Raw genomic sequence first — 10108 nt, forward strand, 5'->3', positions numbered from 1 at the left:
TCGATACTCTTGAGGCTTGCTTGATATTCTGTGTGAGCACGTTTGATTGAATATCTTGAAATACACAAATTGTCGTTGACACTCTCACGTACGTATTACACTGATAGAAAATATATTTGAGAGTTGAACTATTTAGACCACACTAAGCTTACATTTTAAATCATCTGTGGTGTTTGTGATTGTGCACATTTAGGGGTACAAATCTGCTTTACGTGAAAGAACTTTTGTATTGCACCATTTGATTGTATATCTGAGTAATTCCAGGCATGGCCTGAGGGGGTGGTAATCCAACCTAGTAAGGATTGGTGTAAAGGTTGAGGTCAGCCCTGTGCTAATTGACCTGTTTTGTATAGGTGCCGCTCCACTCGTTTAAGTGAGCAAGTTATTGTAATAATCCTTGTGATGGTTAGCCAAGGTGGGGATGTAGGCAGTTGGCCAAACCTCGATAACATATCTGTGTGTCACACTCTCTTTATTGCTTTCTGGTGCTTGTGTGAGTAATTAAACTGCTTTACTTACTTTCTGATATATTTATATTACTTGCACTAGATTGACCATAGGCTTGTGAACATACTGCTATTAGGAGGAATACCTAGGAGATAAATTTTAAAAATACCAATTAACCCCCCCTCTTGGGATCACGGTAAAGCTAACAGCAGTCCAAGAGGACCATTCAAATTCTGGAGGATATGCTGCGGGCGTGTGTGCTGGATTTTTGGGATAGTTGGATTCATTATCTACTGCTCATTAAGTTTGCATATAATAATAGTTATCAGGCCAGTATCGAGGTGGAACCATATGAGGCTTTCTATGGTCGCCGCAGCCAATCTCCGTTGTACTGGGATAAGGTAGGCGAGTGGCAAATTTTGGGACTGGAACTAGTTCAACAGACCTTTGCAAAGGTCTAGTTGATCAAGGAAAGGATTAAAGTAGCAGAGAGTCGGCAAAAGAGTTATGTGGATACTCATCGACAAGAGCTAGATTTCGAGATTGGTGATATGATATTCTTGAGGATTGCTCCGATGAAAGGGGTGATGAGATTTGGGAAGAAAGGCAAGTTAAGTCCTAGGTACATTAGGTCATTTGAGATCCTGGAAAGGATTGGTCTAGTGGCTTACCGAGTGGCATTACCCCCAGCATTGTCTAGAGTTCATAATGTTTTCCACGTATCAGTGCTAAGGAAGTATATTCCAGATTCTTCGCACGTGATAAGTTATGAGCCTTTAGGGATCAGGGATGTTGTGGCGTACGAGGAGGTACCATTTCAGATTTTGGATTGGAAAATACAGGAACCGCGTACTAAGGATATACCGTTAGTGAAGGTGCTGTGGTAGAATCACACAGTAGAGGAGGCTTCTAGGGAGTTAGAGACAGAAATACATCAGAAATATCCATAGGTTTTTAGAGAGGTCTAACACCAGACAAATCAATAAGCAACACAGGTAAGTGTTAGTTTTAATTGTAGGTCAGGTAAGGTAGGTTTATTTAGTTTGTTAGTTGTTTATGATTTTGTATATGAATGGTCGTGGGAGAGTTTTTTATGATATTGTAATCTCCCAAGATATAGTGTGTAACCATGGTATTCCTCCCTCATAAGTGAGGGTATTTAATAAATTTGGGACAGGGCCGCTATGTGGGTGGCTACCGACTCTTTGGTAGAGATAAATTATGAGATAAGGATATGATCAGTATTAGTTCGCAATTTTGAGGATGAAATTTTAATAAGGGGGAGAGATTGAAGGAAACCGAACCTGGAAAATAAGGAGATAAGTAAAGAAAAGGAAAAAGGGAAAATATTTACGAGCAAGCAGCAATTTGTCGATGAATCCCCTAATTTCGTCAACGAATGCCCTTCTGTGGTTCATAGACGAAGTTCAGGCATCATCGACAAAGAAATACTGAGGGGAATTTTGAGCTTAGGGTTCGTCGACGAAATATTTCTTTCATTGAAGAATGTCCTTCTGCAATTCGTCGACAAAGGTTCCATTTCATCGACGAATGTGACTGGGTCAATGACTTATAAATAGAATTATAACTTTACTTCTTGATTAAGAAATCAAAAATCTCTCTTTCTCTCTCTACCGTACTATATTGCCATAGGGTGGGCTTTAGGAGCGTCGTAGGAACTTTCTTAGTAAACAGGTAAAGGGATTAAGTTATGTTAAGATTTTTATTAAATATGAACTCATTAAACTGTTATATATTTATTTATTTATGAGCTCAAAGATTATTTTGAAAACCAACTGTTTAGTAGGGATTTTACAAACCTAGGATATATGGTACGGTATTTTGAATTATATGAACGGCGGAAATTTTGATTTATCTCACGAACTAAAAATACAGTGTTTTCTCGGTTGTCTCCTAGATTGTGTTTGAATATTGAAATTGTATAGCAGGTGAATAAATTTATATGGTTTATCGTGTAAACAAATTTGGAAATGATTGTGACATATACTCAAACTGTTGGTGAAACATACTAGAATTGCTTATGAATAATACAAGGATTTGATATGATGACTATGAACCAGGTTTTATATGATAGTCGGGGGCCAGTTCTTATTTGACCGCTATGAGTGGGGTTTATTTGACGACCGAGGGCCGGGTTTTTATTTAATGAAAGTTTGAAACGAAATGATTTAAACTACTATTTTTAATTACTTAAATTGCATGATATGATTTAGGAACCCTAGGGACCAATTGTTATGTGAACACGGTACCATTGCTAGTGATAGATTATTAGACCATGTGCATGCACACTATTCCGAATAGAAGTGTAGGGTGGTCTCAGTCGATAGCCTACGTGAGGATGAAGTAAAGGCATCGGGCCTACAGCTTGGTTGTGGATGCCTGCAGACCGACTTGCAAAGGGATATTTTGACTTTGTTTTGGGCTAATCACCAAGGCTTAGTCCATCCTTCGGGTCGCACAACCCGTATCATGGGGAAAGTAAATGGTGTTAGTCACAAGGAGTGTCTTTTATGCATATATGTAGATTTATGTAAATGATGTTACTATTTAATGAATTGTTTATACTATGGAAATAAAATAAGTATTTTCAACTGTATAAAGTGAGTACAATGTAAAATAGCTATTTTCAATTAGATGTAGGATGAATGTTTTCTGTAAATACTAAATTCATGCTTGCCACACACTGATTTTAACTCAGTCTTCCTTATTGAGAAGTGTCTCACGCCAATATACAAACTATCTTTTCAAGAAACACTAGGGATCGTGTTTAGCAGGGCTAGAGGGGCCAAGCTATTGATAAATTTATGTATGTAATGTGTATGGAATGAGTTTTATTTTTGTACAATATTATGGGTTGTAATATGGATATTTGGAGACATTTATGTATAATAGTAATTAGAACTTTGGTAATGTGTTTGGAGAATGTATCACTTATTTTTCGTTGCTTTTATATTGAATATGGTATCAGGAACACAAACATCACTTAAGTAGCACTTCGGGCCCCACGTGGCAAGTCGGGGCATTACAGCCACGAAGAGCAACTCAGTGAGAAATGTCATAAAGAGCAGCTCAGCAAAAAATGCCACGAAGAACAGCTCAGCAAGAAATGCCCCTAAAAGCAGCTCGGTAAGAAATGTCCTGAATAGCATCTCGGCATAAACAGCTCAGCGAGAAATGCTGCGAAGTGCAGCTTGGCTCGACAATAATGGCTCAGCAAGAAAAGCCACAAAGAGCAGCTCGGCAAGAAGTTCCGCGAAGATCATCTTGGCAGAAACAGCTCGGTAAGAAATGCCACGAAGAACAGCTCGGCAAGAAATGCCGCAAAGAAAAGCTCGACAAGAAATGCCCCTAAGAGCAACTCGGCATGAAATGCCCTGAAGAGTAGCTCGACATAAATAGCTCAGTGAGAAATTCCATGAAGAGCGGCTCAACTCAACAATAATGGCTTGACAAGACAAGACACGAAGAGTAGCTCAACAAGAAATTTCGTGAAGAGCGGCTCGGCAAGAAATGCCGCAACGAGCAGCTCGACAAAAAATGCCATGAAGAGCAGTTCGGCAAGAAATGCCACGAAGAGCAGTTCGGCAAGAAATTCCACGAAGGGCGGCTCAGCAGAAACAACTCGGTAAGAAATGCCACTAAGAGTAGCTTTGTAAGAACTTGATTCGTGATAAATGGATTAAATTAATTAAGAGAGGGGTAAAAAGGTAATTGTGTAGACTTCATTGACGAGACCATCATTCGTCGACGAAGGCTAGTGGCTCCTCGTCAATGAAATTCAAAGGCTCATCGATGAGGGAATGTTAAGAGGTTCAAAAAAATTAGAAATATCCGGCTCGTCGACGAAATTGCTGTCTCATCAATGAGGAACTTGATGAACTCATCGATGAATACGTCATCTTATCGACGAATCCACCCAAGTCAAAGGCCTTTAAAAGATCTTTGGGATTGCTTTGGGATTAAGAAAACCCATCTCTCTCTCTCTCTCTCTCTCTCCCTCTCTCTCTCTCTCCCTCTCCCTCTCTCTCTCTCTCTCTCTCTCTCCCTCTCTCTCTCCCTCTCAGATTTCTTCATCGTTCGTCACCTGATTCATAAATCCAACGTTACTGCAAGGATCAGGGAAGGATTCTCTACGTTTCTTGTGGATCGAAAACTTGTTTCGAGCAGTTTTGGGTTTCGGGTTTCGAGCCAAAATCGAGGTAAGGCTCGATTTTCCTTTCTGATTTGAAATATGTGTAGTAGTATGAGTTGTAAGCATGTATTGTATTGTGTTTTGTAGGTTTTGGAGTCTCAATTTGTAGTTTCGGGGACCAGAGTTCATAGTTGGAATTTGGGTTAAGGTAAGGGGATTCAGCTTATATCAGTTACTTTTTGAAATCGGGATCAATAAGCTTGTAGGCTATGATCGTATGTATGTTTTGGTAACTTATCTGGGGAAATCTATCGGGTAAAATATGGATTTTTGGGTTACAGTTTTTGAGAAATTTTGGGGATTTTGGGTATCATCTCTGCTTTGTTTGGAAAACTGTTTATTTTGTTTAAACTGTATTATTGAGATGACTGTTATCCATATTTGTATAAAATTGTATACTTGAATTGGAAAACGATATGATTTGTCGTAAACCAAATAAGTGTAGTATGTATAATTATATGTAATTGTTCCAAGTATTTTGTAAAATAGCTATGTGGCGGCTAATTACTGTACGCTAATGAGTATAGAAACATGAGTTTCAAAATGATTCTAGGTTTTGCGAAATCGGCTAGGAGCAGCTAATTATCATACGCCGAAATAGCTATGTGGCGGCTAATTACCGTACACTGCGCCATGTACCGGTGTCAAAATCGTGGGCGAGAGTGTTTGGTTCTATATCCAAGGGTGTGAAATATCACCTATATCCCGACTAGTCACCGAGGGGTGTGAGCTACACTATATTGGCAATGTAATCGCTGTGAAGCTTTGGGTTTCATGGAGTAGTTGCATATTAGTGTGAGCTACATCGTATTGGCAACGTAATCACCGTGAAGCTTCGGGTTTCATAGAGTAGTTGCATATTAGTGTGATGACACTGACCTTAAGTTTGAGTATCGTATGTACTGGAATGGATTTGTGAAAATATTGGAATTGTATGGAAATGTTTTTGAACTGTATCGTATTGTATGGTGTTATGTTTTACATAAAATAACATTGGTATGCCACACACTGATATAACCTGCTTTCCTCCTTACTGAGAGGTGTCTCACCCTGAATGTACGTACAAATGTTTTCAGGTCATTTAGGTAGCCGTAACTAGCATCCTAGCAGTTGGAAGTGAGGGTGTTGTTAGCTCCTGTTAGTGCCTTTTTAGGTATGAGATTTGTAACCGAGTTGTCGTGGTGGTTTTTGTAGACACCCGGGGTATGTTTTGTAATTTTGGGAATGTAAATCCTAGCTTTGTATAGACTCTGGTATAGTACTGTAGATGTATAGAAAGATCGTATTTCGCTGTGCATTTGATGAGTATGGATGTGTATGTGTATGTGTATAGGGCATCCATATACCCCACGAGGTCGGACCCTCTTATTGTATTGTATCATGTATGTTTTAATTGATACAGAGACAGGTTAGGTTACTATATTTATACAAGAGTATAGGATGTAGGAAATGGGTAGTATAGGTCGAGGATTGTGTTGTTGCTAGACAAGGACCCATTGGCGGTGTTCTATGTCCTTCCTGGAATGACGATTTCAAAAAGATCATGGCAAACCATTGATGGATTCGTGTCCTTGTGACAAGACAGGCCTAGACCCATGGGATTGGTAGTTAACATGATTAGGTGTTTGATTGTGTTAACTGTGTACGATGTTGGAATTCTAACTGATTCCTATTGTTTTCATAATGGAGCCCAAGGATAATAACTTGGAGAGTGGCTCCAAGGACATGACAAGCGATGAGTCTCCTTCTGTGTCTCGTGGTTCGGCGAGACAGGTAATTTGAGAGATCGGGTAGAGTGTTAGAAGACACGAATGCTCTCCTACTGATGCGGGGTGTACCATCGAGAGATTCATATGCATGCACCCTCCGACATTTACGGGAGGACCCGATCCAATTGTGGTAGAGGACTTGGTCAAGAAGACCGAGAGGATTTTGGAAGTCCTCCATTGCACTGAGGGGAAAAAGGTCTTGTATGCTACCCTCCAGCTAACTGGGGAGGCAGGGCATTAGTGGACTGCGGTGAGTCTTCTTGAGAGGCAGAGCGCTAGTCCATCTGGTATGACATGGGGTTGCTTCAAGGAGGTATTTTTTGAGAGATACTTCCCGGTCTCCACTTGGGATGCGAAGGCCGATGTGTTCTCGGGCTTGACGCAGGGAAATCTGACGGTGCAGAGGTATGTTGCCAGATTTATCGAGTTATCTTGGCTTATGCCATACTTGGTCCCGAATAGGTACGAGAAGGCTCGAAGGTTCAAGAGGGGTCTGAGGAAAGACATCTGCCATCTTATGGGGATGCTGCAGATTCGTGAGTTCTCTGTCTTGGTGGATAAAGCCACCATAGTTGAGATCAACCTTCGGGGAGATGAGGTGGTGCAAGATCAGGGGAAGAGGCCGGTATCTTTTGGTCCTCGGAAGGGATAGTGGAAGAAGAATAAGAACTACAATTTAGTTTACCAGAATATTACCGAGCGACAAAGTTATTAGGGGGATCCATCCTCCGCCCCGTGCTCCAAGTGCCATAAAAGCCACGATGGGGAGTGTCAGCCGTTCTGGGGTAACGGCTATAATTGTGGCAAACTGGGCCACATGTCACGTAGCTATCAGGCACCGAGGAGAGATACGCTTGCACACAGCTAGAACTGTGGGAGTAATCAGATGCCTCGAGGGAACTACCAGGCAACCATGGCTTCAGCAAGGGTATATTCACTGACTCTAGAAGATGCGGAACACGCTGGGAACGTGGTGACAGGTACCATGTCTTTGCTTTCGAATTCAGCTATCATTTTATTTGACCCGGGGGCAACCTATTCATTCATATCTTCTAGTTTTGTGAATTTATGTGGGGCTAAAACCCATATGATGGATGAGAGGTTGTCTGTGGTTACACCGACTGGGAGTGTAATAATCTGTAGTAAGATGTTAGGAAACTACCCAGTTGTAATTCAAAAGAGACTGCTATCTACGAATCTTGTAGTATACGATATGTATGGTTTTGATGTCATATTGGGGATGGATTGGCTATTCTCTAGTTTTGCAATGATTGATTGTCATAGGAAGGTAGAAGTGTTCAGACCTCCTGGGAGCAAAAGTATGAGTTCGTAGGATCATGTGTACGTTTGACGCCATAGGTTCTATCAGCATTATAGGCGAGGATACTACTCTTGGATGGGTGTCAGGGATACCTAGCTTGTGTGAAGGAACCACTACTGGATGAGTTAAGACTTGAGGATATTTGGGTAGTCAACAAATTTACAGATGTGTTTCCAGATGATTTACCTAGTTTACCTCTGGATTGTGAGGTGGAGTTTGCGATAGAGTTGTTGCCTAGTAAGGCACCGATCTCTAAAGCACCGTACTGGATGGCTCTAGCAGAACTTCAAGAGTTGAAGGAGTAGTTGCAAGAACTACTAGACTAGGGTTTTATTTGATCGAGTATTTCGCCCAAGGGAGCTCTAGTATTGTTTGTGAAGAAAAAGGACGGGTCGATGCGTATGTGCATTGATTACCGTGAGATTAATAAGGTAACTATGAATAAGCGCTATCCTTTACCTTGTATAGATGATCTTTTTGACCAGCAGTAGGGAACGCAAGTCTTTTCGAAGATTGACCTATGGTCAGGGTATCATAAGGTAAAGGTTAGATCTAAGGGTGTAGCGAAGACTGCTTTCCGAACCAGATACGGCCACTATGAGTTCTTGGTTATGCCATTTAGGTTGACCAAGGTGCCAGTCGTGTTCATGGATCTTATGAACAGGGTTTTCCATGAGTACTTGGATTAGTTCGTGGTGGTCTTCATTGATAACATTCTAGTATACTCGAGGAGTCCGGAAGAGCATGAAAATCATTTGAGGTTGGTGTTATAGATTCTGCGGGAGAGGAAGTTGTATGCTAAGCTGAAGAAGTGTGAGTTATGGTTGAATCAAGTCGCGTTCTTAGGCCATGTGGTGTCTAAGGGTGGTATCTCAGTTGATCCTAGCAAGGTTGAAGCTGTAGTCAACTGGGCGAGACCGAAGAGTGTGGAGGAGGTTCGGAGTTTTCTAGGACTGGCGGGCTACTATCATCAATTCGTGGAGGGTTTCTCTAAATTGTCTGGACCTCTGACACGATTGACCAGGAAGGGGATGAAGTTTGACTGGCCTAGTGTGTGATGACCCAAAAAAAAAAAATATATATATATATATATATATATATGATTAAAGTACAATAATAATAAAATAATAAAAATGGTCATTTAGTTAATATCAATATATAAGTATTTTTCTGTAGGATCCTTGATTCCATATTTGATGCCTAAGAAAGACCTTGTCTTAGCGAGTGCTCAGAGACCATTGCGGCTCAGTCGCTCCCTGGAGGTCGGCCTGGTCAAAATGGAATTTCATAGGATAAACAGGATAGACACTATTTGTACACGTAAATAAGTATATATACATAAAATAGTGTTTTTGACAGACATAATTTGTAGAAATACATAATAAGATAATAATAATATAGGTATCATATGTGGGGCCCACAAGACTATGTGGGGTCCACATGAGTCCCGGAGCCACAAGACACTGTTTATATACGTAAATAAGTACATAAAATAATGTTTTAACTGATATAATTTGTAGAAATATATGATAAAATAATAATAATGTAAGTATCATATGCGGGGCCCACAAGACTGTGTGGGGCCCACATGAGTCCCGAAGCCGTATGGAGGTTTACACGAGTCTCGAAGCTAATTAGGATGCATAAAATCGTATAAGAATTATTCGAGTTACGTAGGATCCATTCGGGTCTCGAAGTTGTGTGGGGCCCACAAGACCGTGTGGGGCCCACATGAGTTTTCAAAATTCAAATTAAATTCTTGTTCAAAAATAAATAATAAAATAAATAAATACTAAAAATAGTTTAAAAGTAATAACAATGATAATAATGATTAAGAAAAAATAATAAAATAATAAAATAATTAATTAACTAATTGATTAATTAATTAGGTAAGTAATTAATTAAGAATTTATTTAATGGGAATGGTGGCAAGCACTCCCACATGGCCTCCATCCCCATCCCATACTCAACCCATACCTTGCCCATCCTTTGCCCATTCTTTAATTTTTAAAATTATAATTTCACCCATCTCCCTACACTTTTACAAATTCCATTTCTTCCCCAAAATTTTCCTATAAATAGGGAGCTCTCAACCTTCATTTTTCACAACAATTTTCCAAGGAAGAGAAGGATTAGTGAGTGAAAGAATTTGTGGTGGAGAGAGAATTTTTGAATAAATTCTCAATCACCCACTTTTTCCGATCTCATTTCTTAAAGATAATTGTTGTGTCGTAGCACACGGTAAAAGAAGAAGGTAAGTAAATTTGATTATGTTAGTATTTTTATTCAAAATTTATACCCGAGTTTATTTGTAAGTAAATTTTGATTATGTTAGTTTCTTTTAAATTCATACCCGAG

This window comes from Malania oleifera, chromosome 5 (genome assembly GCF_029873635.1).
Source record: "Malania oleifera isolate guangnan ecotype guangnan chromosome 5, ASM2987363v1, whole genome shotgun sequence".
Taxonomy (NCBI): Eukaryota; Viridiplantae; Streptophyta; class Magnoliopsida; order Santalales; family Ximeniaceae; genus Malania; species Malania oleifera.